At 45.6% G+C, this 24364-nt stretch overlaps 1 long non-coding RNA gene across 1 annotated transcript; it reads left to right on the top strand.

The window, feature by feature from the left end:
• Positions 1-5645: 5645 nt before the first annotated feature.
• LOC146431511 (uncharacterized) lies at positions 5646-21003 on the top strand. The gene is made up of 4 exons (XR_014854618.1): positions 5646-6349; positions 11740-11949; positions 18752-18824; positions 20568-21003. It is a non-coding gene; the product is annotated as an uncharacterized LOC146431511 (long non-coding RNA).
• The last annotated feature ends 3361 nt before the right edge of the window (positions 21004-24364 follow it).

The following is a 24364-nucleotide window of genomic DNA, read 5'->3' as shown; positions in this document are numbered from 1 at the left end:
GTTTTTCAGTGCATGAAGCATAGAGAGGATGAATGTTCTCTGGTTCCTCTCCTGAAAGGATCAGCTTGACAGAGGAATCCTGATTCTTGTGCTCAGTCACTTTTCATCCTGGAATTCAAAGAGCATTATTCATAATTCCCTTCTGGAAATTCACCAAAAAAGGCTTCATTTTCTCCTCAGCTTAATTTATTTTGCTGTATGTACAGAAACTGTGAGGATGCCCAGTGTCCATTGTGTCCTGTGCTCCCCATCCCTCCCCAAACCTGAGGGGAGAAACATTCCCTCTGGGATCTGTAAAAAAATGCTGTTTGTTAACTCAGACTGAGCAAATCCAGGTTTCTCTTCATGGGCAGCATTTGTAGGAAGTGCTGCAGTGCAGAAATGGGGGCCAAGAAGGGTTAGATGGACAGGTTAGAGGGAAAATATTTCACTAAAGAAAGCAGAATGTTGTTTGTGTGGATTCTGGTGTGACTCCACCTCTCAGGGTTGGCAGAGAGCAGCATCCCTGCCAGCAGGACAAGCAGGAATGGCCTCAGACTGGGCCAGGGGAGGCTCAGGTTGGACAGCAGCAGGAATTTCTCCATGGAAAGGGTGCTCAGGCATTGGAACTGCCCAGGGAGGTTTGCAGTCCCCATCCCTGCAGGTGTCCCAGGAATCCTGGCTGTGGCACTCAGTGCTCTGGGGACAAGGTGGGCACTGGGGACAGCTTGGACTCCATGGCCTTGGAGGTCTTTCCATCCTCAATGATTCTGGGATTTCTAAATTAAAAAAAAAAAAATCTATTCTAGAACTTACTTTCCATTCAAGGACAGCTGCCTCCCAGGACTCTCAGTGCCTCCTTTGTGTGTCTATATTGTGGTAAATCCATCTTTGTTTTCTCTGTGTGATGACAACACCAAACCCCTTCTCCAGGATGGAACAGCCATGGGTTAAGGAAGCTCTCCGAGGTCACTTGGAGCACAGTTTGCCTGACTTTTGCATTTGCTGCTGTGCTGCTCCTCCACTCCAAGGCAATTGCACACTTGGCATTCCCACAGCCCAGGAGCAGAGCTTATCAAACCTTCCCCTGGCCGTGGGAGGGAGGCAAATATTGATTGTCTCATTTCATGGCTAAGGCACCACAAGCTAAGACAATGCAGTGATAAATGAGGAGCAAAGCTGCCCTGCTGCTCAGCCCAAATCTGGCCAAGCCAAGGAGCTGGCCAAACTCCCACTGAGCCCCAGATGTGCAGAATGTGAGCTCTGCAAAGAGCTTCTTCTCCTCAAGAGATTCTCTTCAGGTGCTTTAAGTCCTCCTTGCATGGCTCCCAAACAAGATTTGTACAACAACAGAACTGTTTTTTTGTAATTCACAGACTTTGAAAACCTGGGGTTTTTTTGTTTTGTTTTGTTTTGGTTTGGGTTTTTTTGGGTGTTATTTTTTTTTAACTTTGCTACTTCTTTCTGCCCTAGTAAGGATTTTATATCTTGGATATTGCCAGGTGCAGCTACACCTGATACAGTCAGAATCAATGCCTAGAGGAGGGATTTTGCTGGCCTGTGAGGTGGTTTTGGGCATGACAGGAGCAGTCTGTACCTGGTGTGCCACCAAACACGAGGCAGCCTGGGAGCACCAGGACAGCTTTTCCCTCTCGGAGATGGCAGCAGTGCTGTTGTTAACAAAGCTGCTCTGGAGGAAGAGCAGAGCTCTGCTCAGCAGCATTGATTGCCCCAGGCAGCACTGAGTCCCCAGGGACACTTTGTGCTTCCTGGGGAAGCACACTGAGCCCAAACTGCTGCTGAGCCCCCTGGGACAGAGAGGCACAACGGGCTGTGCTGGGGCTGCTCTCAGCTGCCAGCTCGTGACAAATAACACCACAGCAGCCAGGCTGGGGAAACAAATAGGATATTATAGAGTTTATTCCTGTGTGCTGCTTCCATCCCATTTGTCAGCATTTCATCCCACCTGCTGCTGCAGAGGATTCTGCTGCTCCGAGATGCCTGCGAGGCGTTGTTGGCATCTCGTACTACACGAGAATATCAATATCTGCTTTGAATAACCTCCATGTATTTTAAACAAGACATTTCCAAATGGTTGCTCTGTAGCTGTGCGTGAGCTCTGTGGAGCTCCAATTAAGAGTCTGTCAGCATTTGCAATGTGATCCATTGTGAAAATTTATTCGGAGTGGAAATTTGGCATGTAATAACCCAGACCTGGAATTCTCTTTTCCCCTTTCTTCCCTTTCTCGCTGGTTTTCTTCCCTTTCTGTGTTGGAAAACAATATGTGATGCTGTAAGTGCTCAATAATGGAGATAAAGAATTGCTCTGCATGGGAGGGGAGAAAGGCAAAGGATTGGCTGTTCCAGGGGTGCACAAAGCTCTTGGACTCAGTGCAGTGAGGCAATGCAAAGGAGGGGTTTGAATATGGAAAGTTTCTTATGAACTAATAATGGCTTTAAGCTGAAGGAGGGTAGATCTAGATGGGATATTGGGAAGGAATTGCTCCCTGGGAGGGTGGGGAGGCACAGGGTGCCCAGAGAAGCTGTGACTGCCCCTGGATCCCTGGCAGTGCCCAAGGCCAGGCTGGACAGGGCTTGGAGCAACCTGGGACAGTGGAAGGTGTCCCTGCCATGACAGGGGTGGCACTGGATGGGATTTAAAATCCTTCCAATCCAAACCATTGTGGGATTCCATGTTTCTAATTTAGCACATAAGATGAGGAGTGGAGGCATCTGCAGCTGCAGTGGAGCATCAGAGGTGATGTATAACTCCTCCAGTGATCAGACTGGGATGGTTCAGTGCCCAGACCTCAATGGGAGCACTTGGTAAAGGGCAGCTGAGCTGGATCCCAGCCCTGTCAGGTGCTGTGGCTGTGAGATCCAAACCCAGTGCTATCCCAGGCCTCACTAAGCATATCTGTTGTAAAAAATTCAAAACTGGAGCTGATCTCACTTGAAGTTGTGAACTTTTCCTTCAAGGTGCCCACATGGTGCTCCCCTGGGGCTGTCTGGCTGCAGAGGAGATGGGATGCAGATGCCAGCATTTTTGGGATGGTTGAATGGCCTCCAATCTGCTTTTTGTGAAGACTCTGCTCCCTTCCAGCTCGTGCTGTGCCAACTCCATTATCCACCTTGGATGGCAGTTTGCAAACTGCAGCCACCCGTTATCCCAAGATGTTGCTGCTGGATTTTTCCAGGTTCTCATCACTGGTGAGCACTTATAAAACATCTGCACACAGCAGGAGCAGCTGGCACAGAGTGCTGCCCTGGCAGAGGACATCTGTAATGCTGGCACATCCAACTGGCACAGGATCGCTGTGCTGAGCTCCTGGATAGCATCCAGAGAGGGGAATTTGGAGAAATCACCTCTAAAATTCAGCCAGGGTGCCACAAGGAGAAAGGAAATCCTGAAGAGAGCTGGTCTGCAGCAAGGTAGGATAAACATATCTCAGATAAATGAGGTGTTTAATGGAAATGGAAAGGTGTTGGGGAGAGGGAGTGCAGCTGCACGTGGAGCTGCTGCAGTTGGGTCTCTAAATGGCCTCCAGTGCATCAGCAGTAAATGTTTTATCTGTGTTGTTCTAAGACTGCTGTGAATCTTATTATGCACCTCAGAGCCGAGCTCAGCTCTGAAATTTGCAGCCAAGAGTCCCTGATTTCTTCCACATTCAAAAATTAATTTGATTGCATGCTGTGCTTTTAGATGTGCTAGATCTCTGTGGTTGTGGGAATAATTCTGTAGCAGAGAATGGAATGGGCATGAAATGGGAAACTCGTGTTGGAAAAATACAGCCTGTTCTCTTGTACCCCAAATTCGTGTTTGCTGCAATCATGGGTGTGTTGAGGTCAGTAAATCCTGACATCAGTACAGGACTGGAGCTGGTGATGTCTGCTGTTAGCACTTCTCATAACCTAAATGATAATTGGCATTTCTTATCAAAATTATAACAGCTGTGGAGAGGTGGAATATTCATGTTTTTTGCAGGTAATCTTTAATATATCTGACATATCTGTTGTTGTTTCAGCTCCTGCCATCCAGTCTGTGTGTTTGCTCCTCTGGGGAGCTGAGATGTGCCAGGGCTGCCCAGCACTGTGTGTGCCTGGCTGCTTTGCAGTGCTGAGATCTGGGGGTGTTGGCTGCCAATGCTCTGCCCACCAAAGAGCTTTCTGTGTCAGAAAGCTGCTAAAGACAGGCAGCTCCTCTCTTCTGTGGCTCTCCAGTGCCAGCTGAGCAAAATGCTGAGAGAAACAGCTCTGTGCTGCCCCAGGACAGGGTGATGCTCTCAGCTGGGCTCTGCTGCTGACCAGACATGCTGGGTGGGCACCACCCCAGCCTCAAATTGGCTTTGTGAGTTGTGAAAGAATTCCTTTGTGTTTTTCTTCCTGACACCCTTGATGTGGTGTTTTATTCCATGAGGTAAATGGATCAGGAATCTGCTGCCCGCAATGGCTCAAAATCCAGTTTCTTTTACGCCCTCAAGGTAATTTCACAGGGTTTTAAAAATATATTTCATACAAGGGAGCTCTGAATCTCTTGGCTGTTTTCTCTGAGGTTTGCCATGCTGGAAGCTGCCATAGCACCATATCCACACGACCCACTTGGGGACAATTCCCATCCCCTGTTTTTGGGAGGAGGAAGGCAGAGGTCCCATGTGAGCAGGGCAGGTACAACCATGGCACAACCCAGACTGGGCTGATCTTAGGGGGGCAATTCCTCCTAGAGCTCTTTTATCCTGCAATTCTACTCTTGTGAAACCAAAAACCCTCATAAAGTAACTTTTAGTCATCTCTCTGTGGGGAGAATGTACAACAGCAGGTGTTGTACATTTAACTCAGAGAACCGAGTTAAATGTCATGGATTTTGCAGAGAAGACAATGAGATTTTCATGCTGTTTCCTAGTTATTATTTTTATGATTTAGGTTTCAGATTGAATAAAGGAAAATCGTGGAGGAAGATAAGGATGCAGACCTCTAAGGATGTGGTAAACATCTAGAAGAATTTATTGTATCTAATGATTTGAAAATTACTTTGTGGACTAAAAAGGCAAAGGAAAAACAAGTTTGAGACAGAGGCAGTGGAGCATTCACTTACAGAACTCTTTGTGTAATCTACATGCACAAGTTTCAATGACCTCAAGGCAGGAAAAGAATTTACTGGTGTTTTTAATCCAGTGTAACCTTCTGCCTCTGAGCTTGGCACTGTTTAAGAAGTCCAAAATTTCATGTTAGAAAATTTCTGTGTCTGTCACAGATGCAGTTTTAGGCAGTCTTGGCTTCCCTTTCCCTTTTCCTCCTCTCAGGGCACTGAAGGCAAGGCTTTGTCCCTTACAGTTCTTGTGTAGGGCAAGGTTAAATGTGCAAAGATAAATGTGCAGCTTGTTTTGGGCAAACTGAAATGCCGGTTGTGTAAGCAGAAGGAGGATGGAGGAACAAATCAAGCTCAGCCTCTCTCACAGTGAGGATGCTCAGGAAAGGAACAGCTCAGCCCTCGTGCTGCTCCCGTCTGGAGCCAGAGGTGCTAAATCGTGTCCTTGTCCCCTGCAAGGCCGGGCACAGCGATGGCCTGGCAGAAATACAGCCCAAACAGGCTCATCAATCTCTAATCTGTGTCTCCTGGAGGCAGCAGCCTCCCGCTGTAAAATCCCTGTCATGGTCCCAAACGTGGGGCTGGAGCGGAGCGAGGCCGGCGCAGCCCTGCGAGGGAACAGCAGCCATAAATCTCTGCAGAGACATCCTAAATATAAAAATCACCTCCCGAGCTGGGGAGAGGCGCGGCAGGATGGTGTAGGAGCAAATGCAAGGCGTCAGTGCAGTGACAGCGGGGAGCAGAGGGCCTGACCTGCCGTGCCTGGGAATTCATCACGGCCTGCTGGCACCGCCGCTCCCATTTCTCATCACCGCCAGCTCTGGCCTTCTGCGTGGGAAATGCTGCTGAGCACCAAAGGGCTTTGTGAGCCCAACCGAGCTGCAGGCTGAGCACAGCATGGGGTGTGCTGAGGAACTTGGAAATGGAAATTCGCAGCTGTTGGGCTCCAGGGAGAGGGCAGGTCCTGCCTGCTCCAGGGGAGCTGCACCCCAGGGCCTCTGATTAAGGGGTGAAAACAGCGTGGAACACTGCAATCTGCTTTCATGCCAGCTGGAATATCCCTCATGACATCCCCCAGGGAAAAAACACATCCCAGTGCTGCCTTTAAGGCTCCTGTGTCGATCAGCAGGAGATCGAGTTCAGAGGTTTATCTGCTGGAACTCCGAGAGCATCAGCACAGGTTTGTGCCCCCAGTGCTGTGAACATCAGGAGAGCAAGATGTGTGTGTGGAGATGGAGATGGATCCTGATCTGTGTGCTCATCTGATCCCCTTCCTCAGCAAAGGTGAGCCCTGTGTTGGTCACTGAGCAATGTGTGTACTGTTGGGGAGCAGAAAGGCCTTGCAAAGTGAGATCCTTGCTGCCCTTGGGAAATCCTTGCTCACTTCTGCTCCTTTGGCTAACTAGAAAAGCATTCTGGGAATGACTCAGCTGAGCTAGAGGTGACAAACAAGTTCCATAACTGTAAAACAGTGATCAGAACAATCAGTGCTCACAGTGGGGCTGTGGTTGGTCACACCTGATGTTCCTATCTGCTCTGTGGTGTTGGTTAAACACATTTGTGCATCACAAGGATGGAAACTCAGAACAAACTAACAGCTTAAGAACCCTGTATTTTTGCAATAAAGCATCTTTGCCACACCATGGTGGAGATCCTCAGTTTAACACCATAGTGAACACCTTGTCCAGCACCAACCCCAACCAGCATCCTTTCAGAATAAATCACAGGAGATCTGCAGGGTGGTTGAGCTGCAGCAGGCAGCAGATCCAGACTCCAGCTGGGCACCCTGAGCCTGCCCAGCAGCTTTTGGCTCTCGTTAGCCTGGCTGGCCCCAGGTCAGCTGCCAGCATCTGCAGCACTCCAGCTCTCACCACCTTCTGTGAAGTGCTCTTAGCTCAGACGGTTTCTGGGGAAAAGCCATTTGGACATCAGTCCTCTGGAAGCAGAATTTTGCAGTTCCCATCCCTGGAAGATGATGCCAGGAATGCCCAAAGTGAGCTCATTAAATGTTCCTGTTTCTGCTGGGCCCTCGGGAACCTGTGCTTTATAAGCAGCTGGTGGTTCCCAAAATCAGCTGGAAGACTTGGCTAGGTTTGATTGCTTGGCTTTGAGGACATTTAGATCAGACTGATGCACTTTTGTTGCAATCCAGTGCTTTTGGTTTCTCTTGGATTCTTATTTATTTGCTCTTATTAATTTATGTCTCAAAAGTCGTACCCAACATCCCTCTGAGCCTGTGAGTGATCCAGGCTCCGTGTGTGTTGCCCCTACTCTGATGTCTGGGTGCAGTTCACACAAATAATCCCAGAACCCCAAACTGCTTTGGGTTGGAAAGGACCTTAAGGATTTATCCCCTGCCATGGCAGGGACACCTTCCACTGTCCCAGGCTGCTCCAAGCCCTGCCCAACCTGGCCTGGGACATTCCAACTTCTCTGGGCACCCTGTGTCAGAGCCCCATCACCCTCACAGGGAAGGATTTAATTATATAATCCAATATATACTCATTCTCTTTCAGTTTAAAGCCATTACATTTTTTCCCCTTTCCTGATAACATGCTTCAAAGTGTAATCTAAAGCAGCAAAGGTTTTCCATTTGCATTTTGAATATTTGTGGGAGTGCGTGTTTTGCCAGAACACAATGTCCCCCTGGAAGCAGCACAGGTGTCTTGGAGAAGAACACAGAAACCCACTTGAAGAGCAGCTAGTCCAAGGAGAAGAGGAAACTGTTGCTTCTGCGTAATTCCATTCTTCACTGCGCTGAATAATGCTTCATTATGAGAGGCTGTCCTGCAGCCCTGGGGGTGGAATGGTATTATCAGCTTAAAGGAACTATAGAATAACAGCTTACGTTACATTTATATAATTCTTTTCATTTGCAAATGCCTTGCAAACATCAGTTCCTCTTCTCCCGACATCTGGAGTGCAGATAAAGGTTATTGGATCTATAAAGCAGCGCAGGAAGCAAGAGGGAAATGTCAAGCTTTATTTAATATTAAATATAATGTGCACAATCTCCAATCTGCTGCTATGTCTCAGGGCTATTCATGTCCAAGCTCAGGTTTTATGTCACAGTGGAAGGCTGAGATCAATGATGATACAACAGCAGTTTCAAAAGTGCCCAAAAGCCTGTGGATCACATGGAATTTCTCCCACCAGGGCACAAACACTTTTGAAAAAGGGGATGTAGCTATTGCAGCAGTGGTTAAAAATGTATGTGTAGCCTTCACATTAGGCAGATTTCATTTGGAATTCCAGAGGCAAACTCTGCTTGCACTTAGCAGTGCAGTCCTTGCATGTGCAGCTGTGAATTCAGCTCAGCCCAGTGTCTGAGTTCTGAAACTCCTGGAACTCTCTTAGAGCTGTGCTGAGTGATTCCCACCCATCCCTGGGAAGCTGTTTTGATGCTCCTTTTCAAGGAACCTTTTCAGGAGCTGCTCAGCAGGGAAGGGGTGATCTGAATGGCTCAGGCCTTACAGCACTGTGTCCCACAATCCTGTCTGGATGCATTTCCCTGAGCAGAGCTCCTCGGGAAGGCTGGGGCTGTGCTGGTCACAGAGCTCCGGAATAGCAAAGCTCTGAGCAATAAAAGGTCTGAAGTATTTCCCAAGGGGAGAACAGGACTCAGGGCTGGGGGGGGCTAATGCAGACTCATTTCTGAGCCACTGCCCCTGTGAAGAGAGGAATATTTCCATCAAGTTGCATTCCAAGATGTTACAGATGAATAATATCCCTATTTTATGAGCTGGCTTCCTGGCACTTGGGAATTTCTGTGTTATGAGAAAGATGCTTTTGTGATATAGCTATTGATGTGTGTGTATATATGTGCAAAAATGCATTTTATATATGTATATGTATACGTATATGGTGTATGCTATCACAAGGTCCTGTAGTGACAGGACAAAGGGGAATGGCCTGAAGCTGATGGAGCCACAGGTTTATATTTTGGTGTCATTCCTGGCTCACTGAGATTTGGTGGCTTCTCCTTGTTTAAGCACGAAATGGGACTGGTTGTTGTGTTTCCTCAGGTTTTGTGTGCACTGAATTGAGCTGCAGCTCTATAAAACCAGGAACATTTCTGAGCTAACAGCAGGCGTGTTTTTTAGGGACACCATTCTATTTTGCAACTCTCATTACTCTGACACCGATTCTGCAATCAGCAGCTATTAGTAAATATTATTTATTATTAGCATGTATTATTTCTCTAACACAGCCTTTCCATGCTGGCAGGAATGTTCCCAGGAGAGCGGTTCAGCACCCTGGAGAGCGCTGGGGTGTCTCGGGTGCCATGAGGCACTCGGCGGTGTCACATCTCCATCTCCAGTGCCCCTGGGTGTCATTTCCCCTCCGATCCATTCTCTAACCCCAGCAGGGTTTCCCAGCCCCTCTGGAGGATGTCTGGCACGGTTTGGGGTCTGCCACTCGCCCAGCTCACACTGAGTCCCTCCCAGCTCGCCCAGGTCCTGGCTGGATGCAGAAAAATCGGATTTCTGCTGTGGCACAGAGCTCAGGGTGCAGAGGAGCAGCCCAGCACAGCCAGACACAGCTTTGCCACTGCCTGGGAACTTTTGTATCTCTCACAGTGGTTGTGCAGCTTTGTGGGACATTTTAACTCATTCTGAGGGTCTCATTCTGTGTTTCCTTCTGTTGAAAGCCAAAGTTTCCAGGAACTCCCTTTGCCAATGCCCTGATCATTTGAATGATCTCAATCATCTGAGTAAGCATTTGTTTTGAAAGCCAATATTTAGATACAGAGCTGCTTATTTGCATTTTTCCCCCCCTGAGGCCTCGACTGGGTTTGTTTATCCCAGAACTCAACCCAAACCCTCTGTCTTTGTCCTTTGCTGCTGCTAATCCTCAGCCCTGGGACCCTGCAGCGTGCTGGGAATAAACAAACCCAGCGAGTGCAAGCAGTGTTTGCAAGGTGTTTCCTTCTTTGTTTAACTTCTGCAGGACATGAAATAAATCTGCAGCTCTGCACTGGCAGAGACCTGTGGGATTGAAAGGTGAGGCTGGGACTGCCTGGAGAATAGGAGGTTCCAGAGAGACCTTGGAGCATTTTCCAGGAGTTAAGTGGCTCAAAAAAAAGAGGGAGAGCAAATTTTTTCACAGGCAGAGAGGGACAGGACAAAGGGGATGGTTATAAGTTAAAGAGGGTGAAAGGGAATGCCAGCAGGTCTCAGCATTTACCCAAAAAAGCACTTAAGTCACAAGAAATAAAGACTGGCAGGAAGGTATTTGGGAGCTCCAATGGAAATCATTGTGGGTTAAGAGCGAAATTGTTGCTTGTCTAGATTAATTAGTTAATACAATTCCTAAGGAGACTATTACAGATTCCCTTTTCCTCAGGTTTTCTCTCTCTGATAGTTATACATTAATTTTAATGACTATAATGAGAGTATAATGCAGAAAAATAGTTCTTCCAGTGTGATCTGGAGATGTGATGAATGTTTAAGGTGCTTTTAATTTTCGTCCATTTGAGGTGACGTTTTCCATGTATGTTTGCTAAAAAGGCAGAACTCCTATTTAATTTGCATGCTATTAATGTATCAGTGTTTAATGCACTTTGCCTGAACTTCAAAATTTTAATTCAATTTATTTTTGAACCTCATTAAGCAGATAATCTCGGTGTGGTGTGCTACTCCTGGAACACTTCTCTCAGTGCCTAAATGACTAATTTCAACGCTTTTAAAATTCCTATCCAAAAATACATTTAGATTCTCCCGTTTCATAAATAAAACCATGTATTCAAGACCTTATTTTTCTCTGCACTTTGTAAAGTAAACTTTAAATATTTTCTTTAGTTCCCTAATTTTTTTTTTTTGAGTTGCCTGGTGGGAAGATGCAAATGTGGCACATATAAAAGATCTTCCATTTTAATTTAATTGCTAAACATTTTCACTACAGCACAGCCATTATCTGTTTGGCTTTTATTACCTTCTCCAGCAGCTTCCACCAGTGAGTCAGCGAGTCCATAACAACAGCAGGAATTATATCCCTGCCTGTCCCCTGGGTGTGCTCCCAGCTCCGTGCTCATGGAGCTGATGGAGAGCTTGAAGTGCCATAAAAGGGGATCTTAGTCAGAGAATTTTTAAATGTTTTTTTTTTTTTGTATTGTTTGAAAGAAAATATAAACTTCTTTCAAGTCTTGTGAAAGTGGGAGTGAAGAGTGTGCTGTCTCTACAGAATGTAAAAATACCTCCAGCTTCACTTTGGGCTCCTGGCTGGGGGAAGCAGGTGTGAAATGCCTGAATTGTGTCCCCAGCCGGGCAATGCAGGGATTTAAATATCACACAATATCCTGAGTTGGAAGTGACCCACAGGGATCATCCAGCTCCCACTCCTGGCCATGTACAGAAACCTTGCAGCTTAAATCCTCTGCCATCAGACAGGAACAACTGTCTGCATCCAATGTTTGCTGCAAAAGAAATGTGCTCAGAAGTGATTAAAAGAAATTTCCTTTTTTTTGGAGCACCATTTGGACTTTGGTCCTGGTGCTCTGTTCCTCTCAAAGCCTGAGCTTTGTTTTAGCCTCTGATAAAGAGAGGTGATTGTGCTTAAACTCTGCAGGCAGCTGAGACTGCTCTTCCCAAAGCACTGCAGAGAGCCCTGGGTCCCTGCTGTCCTCCCATTATCACCTAATTAATTAATTAATAGACATATTTATCCTTTTACAGGTGCAGAATTGGACAATTTAGATGCAGAAATCCCTTCTCTTCCTTGTCTTGGAGTTGGCTGTGCTGTCTTCAGCTTTCAAGGGGACAAAGCCCCCAACCCATGGATTCTGTGCCTTTCTAAATCACCTTTGTGTGGTGATTTCCCACCAGAGAATTCCCTCCTTCTCCAAAGGGCCTGCAGCAGGAATTGCTGCTCTGCAGGAAATCTGAGTGAGTACCCAGTGATGCACAGACCTTTGCACAACCTCCTCAGCAAAGTGTTGCACTTTGGGGCAGTAAGGGATGTCTGGGGTTTGGAATATTATGAATAATATTGAGGCCAAGTTGGACAGGGCTTGGAGCAACCTGGTCTGGTGGGAGATGTCCCTGCCATGGCAGAGGGTTGGAATCAGATGCTCCTTAAAGTCCTTTCCAGCCCAAACCATTCTATGATTCTATGATTCTATGGTTCTATGGTTCCATGAGTCTGTTAATGATTCTATTACTCTATTATTCTATTATTCTAGTATTTTCCTGTTTTCTCTTCCCATCTTTCTTTATGAAGGAAGACCAATATATAAGCCAATGTATTCCAGGAATAATTTGCAGTTCTGTGGTGGTTTTCTTTTCCTGCCCTGTCCCTGGGCAGCTGCCAAGCCCTTGGCACATCAGTGCTGCTCTCCAGGAGGGGCTCTTGGTGACAGATGAGCCAGGTGGGATTTTGGTCTTTGCCCAACCTCAAACACACACTCTCTGATCCCATAAGGAAGTCTCTGGTGAATCAAATGTTCGTTGGGTTTTGTTTCATGCTGGAATTCCCCAGTGGCTGGGTTTGGGACACTTTGGGAGGGGTTCTTCCAGGGAGGGCTGAGCTCACCCAGTTTTCAGTGGCTCCAACAGGTAGTGGGTGCTCTCCAATCAAACCTCAGCGACTTGCACAGCCTTGCAAGGCTTCCGTAAATTACAGCAGCACTGGGAGGAAACTCTGCCTCTGGGGTTTTATTGCTGATTTATTGACCTCCTGACGAGAGCACGCTGAGGACAAGGACTTTCACATGCTGAGTCAAACAAGAAATAACTGAAACTTTGAACTGTTTTGCTCTTTGGCTACTCCTGAAACCCAAAGCACATCTTTTGGAGCTGTCTGGGGCTCACATCTCTTATCTGATAGATGTTGTCTGGTGAGGAATAACGTTCTGATTCAATAATGACTGAAAATTCTGGGCTGAGGCCACTCTGAGCCTCTGCTCTCTGCAGGGTTGGGTTGTGATTTGCTTTATTGAGCTGAAGCTGCTCCCACTTGTGAAATCCTCTCCTGGCTTCCACAGCATCCCTTGTCCCCAGATGCTTCCCCTGACCTTCCAAATATTTCATGGAATATAAAATATGTTTCTATAATGTAGAGCTATTTTAGAAGGTTTATTAACATTTTATATAGTGTACAATGTAGGAAAGTAATGGTCCAGTTATTTATGTGACAAGATGTCCCTGAAAATGTTCATATCCATAGTGACTGTTTTAATAAGGCACTAAAAAACCCCATAACCCTCTGCTGCTAAAGCTTCTCTGGGTAACAGTCCTCAATTACATCCATGCTGCAGTTTCATTTAACATCTGCATTAAATCTATTTCGTTAAGGCTTTAAGAAATAATCTTAATGCAATTAAAGAGTGACATTAAATCATAGGTGAGTTTTGTTTTTCCACCCTCTCACCGTGAGGAGTGCAGTGACACAGCAGTGAGTGACAGGGATGTGCTGCTGTGTCCCTCTGGGTTTAATCCCTCTGAGAAGGGGATTCATCCAAAGGAATGAGGAAATTCAGGGTGAGGCTGATTTTGAGCAAGTGTGGCTCAGATTCTGGAGTTCCCAGCCCTGGAGGTGTCCCAGGAAGGACTGCAGGTGGCACTCAGTGCTCTGGGCAGGTGACAAGGTGGGGACTTGGTGGTCCTGCAGGTCTTTTCCAGCCTCAGTGATCCTGAGATTCTAAGGCTCTATTCAAGTCATTTCCCCCAGAAACAGAATCAGTGATATCAAAGGTCAGTTTTTGGCCTGCTGCTCACATTACATTACAAAAATATCACATGATTGTTTTTTAAAAAAGACTTCTTCCAAGCATCTTCAGCAATTTGGAAGTTGTGTTATAGAGAACACTTTTCTTCAGGCAGTAATGGGTGTGTTTGTTTATTTTATGCACAGCTGGATAAGTACCTTCCACCTGGCCAGAGGAGATAAATGCAGGTGTTTTGTTTGAAAGTCTGAACATATTAACCACGAGAAAAGCCACGTGTAAAGCTGAGGAAATAATCTTGAGTTTGTCCTTATAAATGCAGAAAACTGTGAAGGTGCATTTGTTTGACAGCGAGGAGATGAATAAATAAATGAAATGCAGTGGGTAGTGATGGTGGACAATGACATGATTTCAAAATGCTCTGAAAGAGATTCCTTAAAGTTCCAGATTTGAAAATAAAGTGAGGAAAACATATATATATATATATATATATTTAAAGTAATGTGGGGGAAAAAGAGAAAAAAGCAATATCTATTAAGTGCTGTCAGAGAGATGGTGGGTTTGTGTTCAGGAATCAATCTGGATATGGAAGAAAAAATGAGCTCTGAAGTTATTCTCATTAATGGATATTGGCAAAATCTGCAGCAGTTTCATATCTCTGATGCAGGCAGAGTAAATGAAACACCTCCAGCTCAGTTAGCTCACAGAGGTGTCTCCTGCACTGTCAGGGTGAATTGGCTCTGAGGAAAGCATTTGCAAAATTCTTGATTGGCCTTTTGCCTTTGGTTTTTGGCTTTGTCCCGCTGGTCAGAGTGACCTGGCAGAGCTCCTGCTCCATCTGGGAAGGACTTAGTGAGGAAAACGGGAGGGAAATAAGAGAGAATTTGAACTTTCTGCTGTCCTCAGGGGAGGAGATTGGCATTTCTCCAGCTGTGAGAAAACAGGAAACACTCCCAGAATGGTTTGGGTTGGAAAGGACATTAAAGCCAATCCCATTCCACACCTTCCACCATCCCAGGTTTCTCCAAGCTCTGTCCAACCTGGCCTTGGACACTGCCAGGGATCCAGGGGCACCACAGCTTCTCTGGGCATTCTATCCCAGGGCCTCCCCACCCTCACAGGGAACAATTCCTTCCCAAAATCCCATCCATCCCTGCCCTCTGGCAGTCAGAGCCACTCCCAGGAAATCTGAGGATGGGACTGACCAGTGTGGGAGATGGAGATGGGAACAGTTATCCCTGTCTATCCCTGGCCTCCCCATGGCTTCAGAAACAACTCTCAGGCAGAGCACAAATGGCAGCACAACATCTCTCAGGGCAGCACAAATGATCCCATGTCCGGAAGGGACTCTCCACCAATCCTAAGGACATTTTTATCTCCTTGCTGGGCTCTGAGCAGCACAAGGGGATTCTCATCCCTGCCTGCAGCCTGGACAAGAAGCTGGAGCAGGAAAAACAACCAGACTGCTCTGCTAGTCTTTGTTCTTCCCTGGGTGAGATGTGTTCTTTTAGTGCTGCCTGGTGCCAGATTGGAGAGCAAAGAGCAGCAGTGGAGTTCCTACAAAACCTCATTTTGCGCCTGGATAATTACCCTCATCCTGGATTTACTCTCCTTTACTGCCATTAGTCAGCCTGCCTAGAAAAGAGCAAAATCAAAGTCCACCTCACCATTCTGGGGCTGTGTATAAGCAGTGGAATTAACTGCAGACAGGAGTTTTAGTGTCTGATTCAAATCACTTTTAAAATTTAATGAGCTCGCAGCTGCGCCACCCTTGTGCTTCAGCACTTGTGCCTTCCACAAGTTATTTTTGTCCTCCCAGTCTGGGCAGGGAACAGCTGCAGGAGTGGTATTTCTGCACTGAAATACCTGGAAATTAAATTTTAGCAATATTTAACTGAGGCTGTTGGGGAGACTGACCCACAGTTGTGAAGGTTTCACTGTTTAATAAAGAACTACTGAATTTAGGATCGCACAGTGAATATTAATTTTTTTCCCTGGAGACTGTTGTATGTAATTATATCATAAGTTATACTGTTTTTTGGGGCAAAAATCTGATCCTGAAGCAACCCAAGAATGCTTGTTGTAAACAAATACATAATTCCATTTATGGTGGTTGATGGGAGTAACTGAGGTAACTGAGGTAACTGAGGTAAGTTCATCATTCTGGTTATTACAGAAAAGGAGTGCAGGTAAGAAGGAGTTAAATGAGAAAGGTAGAAGGAGAAATATTAAATTGAATCAGTTAAGAAAAATTAAAGGCAGGAAAGGGAGTTAATATGAAATGCTGGTTAGTCTAAATTCAATAAATCTTATTCTGAGGGGAAAAGCTGATTCTCTGAATGAGGGCCATGAACTAAAGGAGCTGAATAAGAACTAAATAAGAATCCATTTTGCTGCGTGTAGATTGAGTAAATTCTGCAGTGTTTCTGTGGCTTTACAAGAAATCAGCACAAATGTAGTCAGGCAACATCACAGCCATTTAGAGACCTGGTAATTCTGTAATATTATCTGGTTGCACACAAGAATATCATCTTTTGAATGTAGTATTTTGATACTGGAATCTGTATAAATCTCTTGTCAATTAACATCTGATTGGCTGCTTTACATAGCAGTAAATTCAATTGTTACTGGATTATTGATGATAGCTCCCCTTTTATTTCAGCCATGGCATTGACCATAAAGAAAAGCCCAAATCAATGGTTTCAGATGACTCTGAAACACTTACAGTACATTTGTTAGGAAGTTTCTGAGACCCTTTTTGTGGCCTTTAATGAGATGTCTTAACCACTAATAAAGTGTGTTTTTCCAGAAGAAATCACTTCACTACCAGCAGCAAAAAAGCAGCTTGGAGTGGTAAATATGATCTCTGAAGCTTCACTTGTTTAAAAGTGTGCAGCAATTGAAAATCCAGTTGGAAATTAATTAGATAACGTCAGCTTTGCTTCATTTCAGTTCTGGAACAAGCACTAAATTGTGGATTTTAACCAAATGTAAGCAGGTAATGCCCAACCTGGACATGTTGTACTTTGGCTCCACAAAAGTTCCCTCATTTCCACCTGCAGGTTGTTTTCCTTGGAGCTCTCCCAGTCCCAGCCTGCTGGCTCTGGAAGGGGGGCTGATTGATTTTTATGCTAATCCTAGGTGAAAAGCAGCTGTTGTAGGCACAGCTTGCACAGGGCTAATCCAGCTCATCGGGCTGTAAACAGGCAGATCAAGCCGAGGGGATTGCAGCCTCTAAGGTGCTTAAATCCTGCAAGCTGGGCTTTCCCTGGGCTCAGCCCGGCAGGGATTGGCAGCACTGTGGTCAGGATGGGCAAGGATGGGGAGAAAGGATGGAAAGGATTTCCCATCCCAGGCTCTTCCAGAGGAGGAGAATTCCAGTGGGGTGGGAGGGAAGCGCCTTGTCCTTTGTGCTCCCTGGCTGGCACTGCTGTCAATTCCTGGGTTTTGTGGATGTCCCTGCTGTCCCTCTTGCCCCAGTTGTGGTGTTGAACACACAATCTCCACCATGGTATGGTGAAGACACTTTACTGCAAAAATCCAGGGTTGTTCAGCTATTAGTTTGTTCTGAGTTTCCATCCTTGTGATGCACAAATGTGTTTAACCAACACCACAGAGCAGATAGGAACATCAGGTGTGACCAACCACAGCCCCACTGTGAGCACTGATTGTTCTGATCATTGTTTTACAGTTATGGAACTTGTTTGTTACCTCTAGCTCAGCTGAGTCATTCCCAGAATGCTTTTCTAGTTAGCCAAAGGAGCAGAAGTGAGCAAGGATTTCCCAAGGGCAGCAAGGATCTCACTTTGCAAGGCCTTTCTTCTCCTCAACCCCCAGCGAGAGCAGAGCGATGCTGTAACGAGGGAGGGATTTACAGCCTGCTCTAAATTTGATTTGTTCCCACAAACATTGGATAAAAAGGAGCTTGTTCTCTTATTAAACACTCCCAGCCCGAGGGCACAGTTGATACAACATCATTACACCTGCTAGGAATAAGTCAATGCTGCTCCCTTTCAAATGATGGATGGCAGAGGGATGCATGCAGGAAAAAGGGTTGTGCTGCTCATTCACCCACCAGCTCATGATCACTGTTGGGTTTTACAGATAGATATATAAATAATATATATATAAATAATTTACATATTTAATGAATTTAGTGGTGGGGCTCTGAGTAGGCTGCTCCAGTGGGAGATTCCCTGCACATGGAAGGGGGTTGGATCTACATGGTCTTTAAGGTGCCTCCCAACCCCACCCTTTGTGTGTTCCATGATTTTCTCTGTACAAATCTCATGGATGTATCCCCACAGCCCCTCCTTTCCCCTCCACTTAATTAACTCTGCATTCACTCAACACCTCTAAACTGCCACACACAGCACTGAACGCAGAATTAACTTCTTTTAGTGCCTGTAACAGAATTAAACCCAGCATAAGCAGGGCAGACTTCAGTTATTAATCCTCCCATGAGCAACTATAATTATTTTTGCCAGCACTAATTTCATTTGCATATGTATTGTTAAGTTGCAGATCACAGGGAAGCAAGAGGAGGTTTTGGGTGTTTTGCTGAATGAAGCAGCACTGTCAAAGCACAGAGATTGTGGGGAGTAAAGTGCTGATTTAAAGGAGGGGAAAACCAGCAATGCACTGACAGAAAAAGGCAAATGAACAACTCGGAGTGTTTCTGATCTCTCTTTGTGTGAGTAGTTTCCTGGGAGAGGTTTTGTCCTACATCTGTCAGGAGTGACTGAATTTGCCAGTGGAGGTGACAGGGTGGTGAGGCTGAGCAAACACAGCTCAGTGTTTGCCTTCAAACCCAGCAAAAAGAAACACAAAATGCTTCATTTAGAGATGGAAAATCAGTTTTGTTGGACTTTTCCTGACATGGTGTGTGCTCAGAGTTCTGAGCTCAAGAGTTCAGAGTTCAAAGGACAGGAACAACATTTTCATTCAGACCAGGTGATTTGCCCCAGGCTGCCATCCCAGTTTTTGGGAAACTTCCATCTGTGTCACTTTGCTGTGTTTTGCAGGTTGCTGTGGCCTTGGCTGGCAGTGTGGGTTTGTTGGCACCAACTCCTGTTCCAAGCCAGAAAAAGCACTCACGTAAGTCAGCTCAGATGGTTCTTCCTTCCCCTCCTTTCTCACTACTTATTTTTGGCTGTTCAAGTTGTCACTACCAGTTGGATGGGACAACACAGGCTTTGCATTTTCCTCACCCTCTGGTGGGAGGATTTCCATACTTTTTGCTGGGATTTGCCTGGAGAATTATTCTGTGCCAGCTGAAGGAGGGGAGTTCACTGCTGTGTGACCACCTTTGCCCCTGCAGGCTGCACAGCAAATGATCAGATCCTCCCTTTCCCTGCACTCCTGAAATCCATGGATTCCCTTCAGTTCCCCCGATGAGATTTATTTTTGGCAAACAGTCTCAGCACAGAGCTCAGTTTTCTGGGCTCAGGGATGACCTCGAGCAGCTCTGAGGGTGGAAAATGTGAGGAAAGAAGATCCAGCTGGGGGTTACCAACACAGCAGTGCTCACCAAACCTCTGCAGGGCACCCTGTGACCCTGAGACACTGCAGAAATGGGATAAAAATATAAATATAGGCATTTCATAAGGGAGAAGCTGCCAAGAGCTCGGGAGAACTGGGGAGCAGCAGTATCTCAAAGCCACAGCTGGGAGATGCACAAAGCTTTTTCCTTGCTCAACAGGCAGAGTGAAATACATTTATTTTATTAATGGAAAATCTGTTTTTCCAATGTGAGAGCTCAGAAGGCAGAGGGCAAGAAAAGGGAATGGTCAGCTTAAGTTCTTAATGCATAGTGTTTTAAACTCCTTCCTTTTCACAAATGCTTAATTTATCACTAAACATTCCTTTACTTAGTGCTGCTGAAATGGAGTCAGAAATAAGAAATCCTCAAAGAGCTTGGTCCATGCAGCCATAAATGTTCCTCATGTTCCAGAGAAGCCCTGCTATTTAATTCAATACCTCACTTTGATATTCATAAAGTCCATTTAAAATTAAAATAAGGACCACCTTCTTTTCCTAAATAGACTATTCCCTAAATAGTCTCTACCTCTAGAGCTCTAAATAGTTTCTAGATCTCCTGTGTTTGAAGTCTCCCATTGCTGTGGAGCTGAAGAAAGCACAATTAACCTGTTTGAGAGCTCAAACCCAGAGCTGCTGTGGGACCCAAAGGTTGGGGTGGAAACACTTGGTGATTCGAAGGGAAAAGGGGAGAGGAGGGAAAGAAATGAAAATAATATTGTGCAAAAAGATCTGCATTACTTTCAGGTGATGTTTGCCAAGCCTGGGTTTGGTTCTGGATGGTTTTCCTTGGGATTTCAGCTGCTGCTTCTGAGCAAACCTCCACCAGTTCTGCTGGCCCATCCCTGGTGGATGTAAAGCTGACCTCCCACATTTCATACCCCAGAGCTCCTTGCTAAGTGGAGAATTATTCTCAGGCTGAGGAATTAATAGCAAAGTCTCCCTGACAGAAAGAACCAGGCATTCATCCCACAGCAATTGTTCCCAGAACTGGCAAATACAAATTAAAGCACTTTGCTGCTGCATTTGTTTATTCTGTGAAGGTCTTTATTTATAACATTTGCTGTTGAGGTTTGAAATCTCAGCCTTGTACAGAGTTACACACAAATTACACATGAAAACAAAATGTGTCTGGAGACAAGAATAAGCATCATCACCGAGAGAAATGATTGTTTTCAGAAACATACCCAACCATTTTCTTGTATCAAAACTGATTTCTCCTCCTCAGGACCTTTGTCAGACTGAGTAAAAAGATATTCTGGCGTTAACTGTGTTGTGCTGAGTTCTTTTCCTGTTTTTCAGGGAAGGACGAGGTGCACCCTGAACATCTCTGGAGATGCTGCACATGTCGAGGGCCAGAGCTGGAGTGTGCAGCACATCCTCACTGCCTGGCAGGGCACAGGGCCACTCTCACCACTAACAAAGGGTCCTTTTGAAACCTCTCCAGCTCAGCTGAAGGGCAAAAATGATCTTCAAGTGCTCAGAAATTCCACTTCTGGGGTCTTAACTTGGCTGAGACCAAGAGCTGCTGGTCTCTCCGCGGTAAGTGGGAGTTGCTCCATCCCACCACTTTTAACGACCTCAGAATAAAAGGAAAGTTATTTTAAAGTAAGAAAAACATTTTCTCCAGTGCAAAGTTCCTCCCAAGCTCCTGTTCATGGTTTGGATGAGCAGTGTCTGCACAGCAGAGCTCGCTGAGGTGAGGGGAGAGGGGAAGAGCTTTGAACTGCAAATAGCTGAGCTTTGGTGTCAAACCTGCTGCTGTTGTGTTCTATTTAACTTCAGTGTGTTATGTAATGGCCAGGCTTGGAGGGGCACTGGAAGTAGAAAAATACATCTGAAACCAGCAAAACTTAGAGGTAATTCTGCATTTAAATGATAGCAGATAAACACTGTGCAGTCCATGGCCAGGAGGAGATCCCTGAGCCAGGGGCTGAGCTGCTCCTAAAGAGGTTAAAATTGATCAACTGACAGGAATGGAACATTTTCATTTTCTGCTCTTCAGTGACAGAGGTATTAGTTTAATTTTGGACCTGAAGTAACAATTAAATAAGCTGTTGTAGTTTCTGCAAGAGTCAGCTTTTCAAGCCATTTTCAATAATGTTTATTTGTCTAAAAGTGCAAAAGCCTGGCAAGGATCTGGTAAAGGTGGTTACATTTAGTTGTTTTCTTAACTTGAGGTGTTGAGGCAGCAGAGAAAACCTGTGTGCCCTGGTTAGGCTGATCTAAGGCAGCAGAAATCTGAATTTAGCTGCCACACAGATGACAGTCACACCCAGCTCTTCCTTCCCCAGTGCTCCTTCCCATCTGCTCCTGGGGAAAGGAAAAGCACAGCAGGTGCTGGCTTGGGTTTGGTGCTGTTTGTTCAGGTGAGAGCAGCCTCTGCTTCCTCCAGGTGCCACATTCCTCTATCAAAACAGGCAATTTTTGGGTTCTTTTTGAACATTTACAATTTAAGGAGGGGTCAGAGGTAGGATTTTCTCCCTGCAGTGCTAGAGGTGTGGCAGCAGGATCTGCACAGAGCTTCCAGCAGCCCTTGCTGGCAGTTCTTGATGGAGATCCAGCTTTAGGTCCATCTTGGCCACATCTGCTCAGGCCTGTGGAGCATCAGCTGGTCAGGGGTTTAGCAAAAAGCCAAACCAGCCCAAAATCCAGGGATTCCTGCAGGCCAGGGTGGCACTGAGCTGCTCCTGTCCCCTGCAAAACCTCAACGTGGGGATTGGGATAGCAAACCTGAGGAGACCCTGGGGAACATCTCACTGAAATCCTTCTCTGCTGATGCCCAAATTTCCAGTTCTTGTTATGCAGCCCAGGGAAAATCACAGCCTGTATATGGAAAGAAAGTAAGCAAAACTTGATATTTCTAAACTGAGAAAATGAGAGCTGCAAATCCTGGAAATGCTCCATACACTCAGAAAATCCAGAGCTCCATTTCTATATTTTTCTGATTGTTGCTGCACTTTCAGATGCTCTCATTTCACACGTGGAAATTGGTGATGAGGAGATTAAGGGATTTCCTACCACCTGTAGAGTTTTTAGAAAGAGCAGATGCTGGTAATTCTGGAAATAGAATTCTGGCTTGGAATTTAGGCTTCTTTTCTTTGCACTTTTCTGAGAAATGAAATATATGTGACTCCTAATGATCTGAGTTATTAGAGAGAAAAGGAAAGCTTTAAGGGTTCTGGCCTCAAGACTGTGTCCTATTAATTGTAAATGTAAAATAATTTCTGTGATGACAATGGAAAACTGCACAGTAATTACAGTGGCCCAAGAGAAGAAATTACTGTGAAGTCTCAAGTTATCAAATAGCTCCAACCTTTTTTTAATATCACAGAAATGCTTAGCCTTCACGCAAGAAAAGCAAAATACCCCAAGGTAGTCTAATTTCATCTCCCAGCAAACAGAAATCTTTTTTTTCTGTGCATGCAAATCACGTTTTTATTACAGCAAAGAGCAATGTGTGCTTTATATTTTTTTTTCCTTTGAGCTCATTGGAACCACAGCTGATGTAATTGGACAATTGATGTAATTGCAAATGCAATTGCAGTAATTGCACATGCAAATAAGGGATTATTCTCAGAGTGATAAAAGTTCTGGGAGCAGGTAGAATGTACTCCTGCACTGCTTGGCACATAATTGTATGGGTGTTTTGCAGCAAGGTTTTAATGCAGCTCCTAGCTCCTTATTTATTTGGGAGCAGCTCCGTTCCCTAAGTATGAAATATCCTTTACACAGCCAGCAATAAAAATAATGGGTTCCCCATAATACTCAGGGCTGGGAACGCATTATTTCTAAACTGTGGTGCCTCTTACTTTATGGAGAGTGAAAGAAACACTTACTGCAGATAAAACCTCATTTAGGCTCCACAGGCACCAGGAGCACTGGGAATGTTTGGCTGTTCTGATGGCAGTGCAAAGGGAATGTGGCAGGCCGTAGTTTATGATGTTTTTTTAAACCTGTTGTTGCTAATGCTAACGTTTGGAATGTAATAACTTTGCCTTTCACTCCTTATCTTGGCGGTTTCCTCGGCGGCAGGAGCTGCTGCTCGGTGCTGAAATCCTCCTCTGTGGGTGAGGAAACGCTGAGAGGTTGTGCAGCACAAGTGTTCTGTGGCTCTGCTGCCAAGCTGCTGGGGTTTGGGATGGAGCTGGGCACGCTCAGGTCATTCCTTGGGGTTGGATAACAGCTCTTTTCCTTGTTTTCTCTCCTGTTTTTACCCCTGACTGCAGAGGAGGCACCAGCAGTGTGTTCCAGCAGCACCAGGCTTGAAGGGAGCAGGCAGAGCCAGACCCAGGTCAAATGGGCTGAGCACATTGAATTGAAATTTCAATTTTTTTGTCTTCTATTCCAGAGCAGGAGTGCCACGAGCTCTGTATCTGCTATTGAAGGAAACTCTGGGTTCATGAGGCAAATAGAGCCCCAGGTTGGGATGTCACTGTTGCTAAAATCCAGTGGCACTAGAGAAATAAAGCAGAAATCACAGTGCTGCCCTGTGTGCCATCTGAGAGGGTTGTGTTAGGGACAGAGCCACCCAGGTTTGTGTGGCAGAAGGCAGGGAGGGAAAAGCACCCGAGGGAAAGCAAGGCTTTGTTCCCAGCTGTGTGATCAGCAGAGACCAGTTCCAGTGGACAGGAAATGCTCATTCATACAGTCAGAGAAATAGCTCCTCCAGCATGGAGTTAAAGTCAGATGGATCCCTAGGAAGAGCTGCAATGCTTTATTTCCAGCAGTTTGCTGGGCCAGGAAAGAGGCAGGAAAAAGTACTTTCCCATTCATATAATTATGAATGAATGATATGAATATAATTATGAAGGAATGACTTTTTCAGATGGAGCCATTGCTTTTATCCTGGTGTGGTCACTGCATCCAGAATAGCTCCAGGACTGACCCAGGGCTGATGTGAGACCATTTTTTTCCTCACTGTGAGGCCAACTCCTTTATTTGTCCATGTTCCACCTCAAACTGCATGTTCCTCATCACTCTCTGCCATTGGAATGACTCTTGGGAGAACAAAGAAAAGGAAATTCGATTCCCAAAGGCTGTGCTTGCTCATGAATCCCTCTGTGTTTAGGGTGGTGTCTGTAGGGAAAACCACAGGA

Source organism: Lichenostomus cassidix, chromosome 12, assembly GCF_008360975.1.
Source record: "Lichenostomus cassidix isolate B80296 chromosome 12, HeHo_3.0, whole genome shotgun sequence".
NCBI lineage: Eukaryota > Metazoa > Chordata > Aves > Passeriformes > Meliphagidae > Lichenostomus > Lichenostomus cassidix.
The sequence above is the reverse complement of the archived record's forward strand: the minus strand, read 5'-3'. Positions and strand labels throughout refer to the sequence as shown.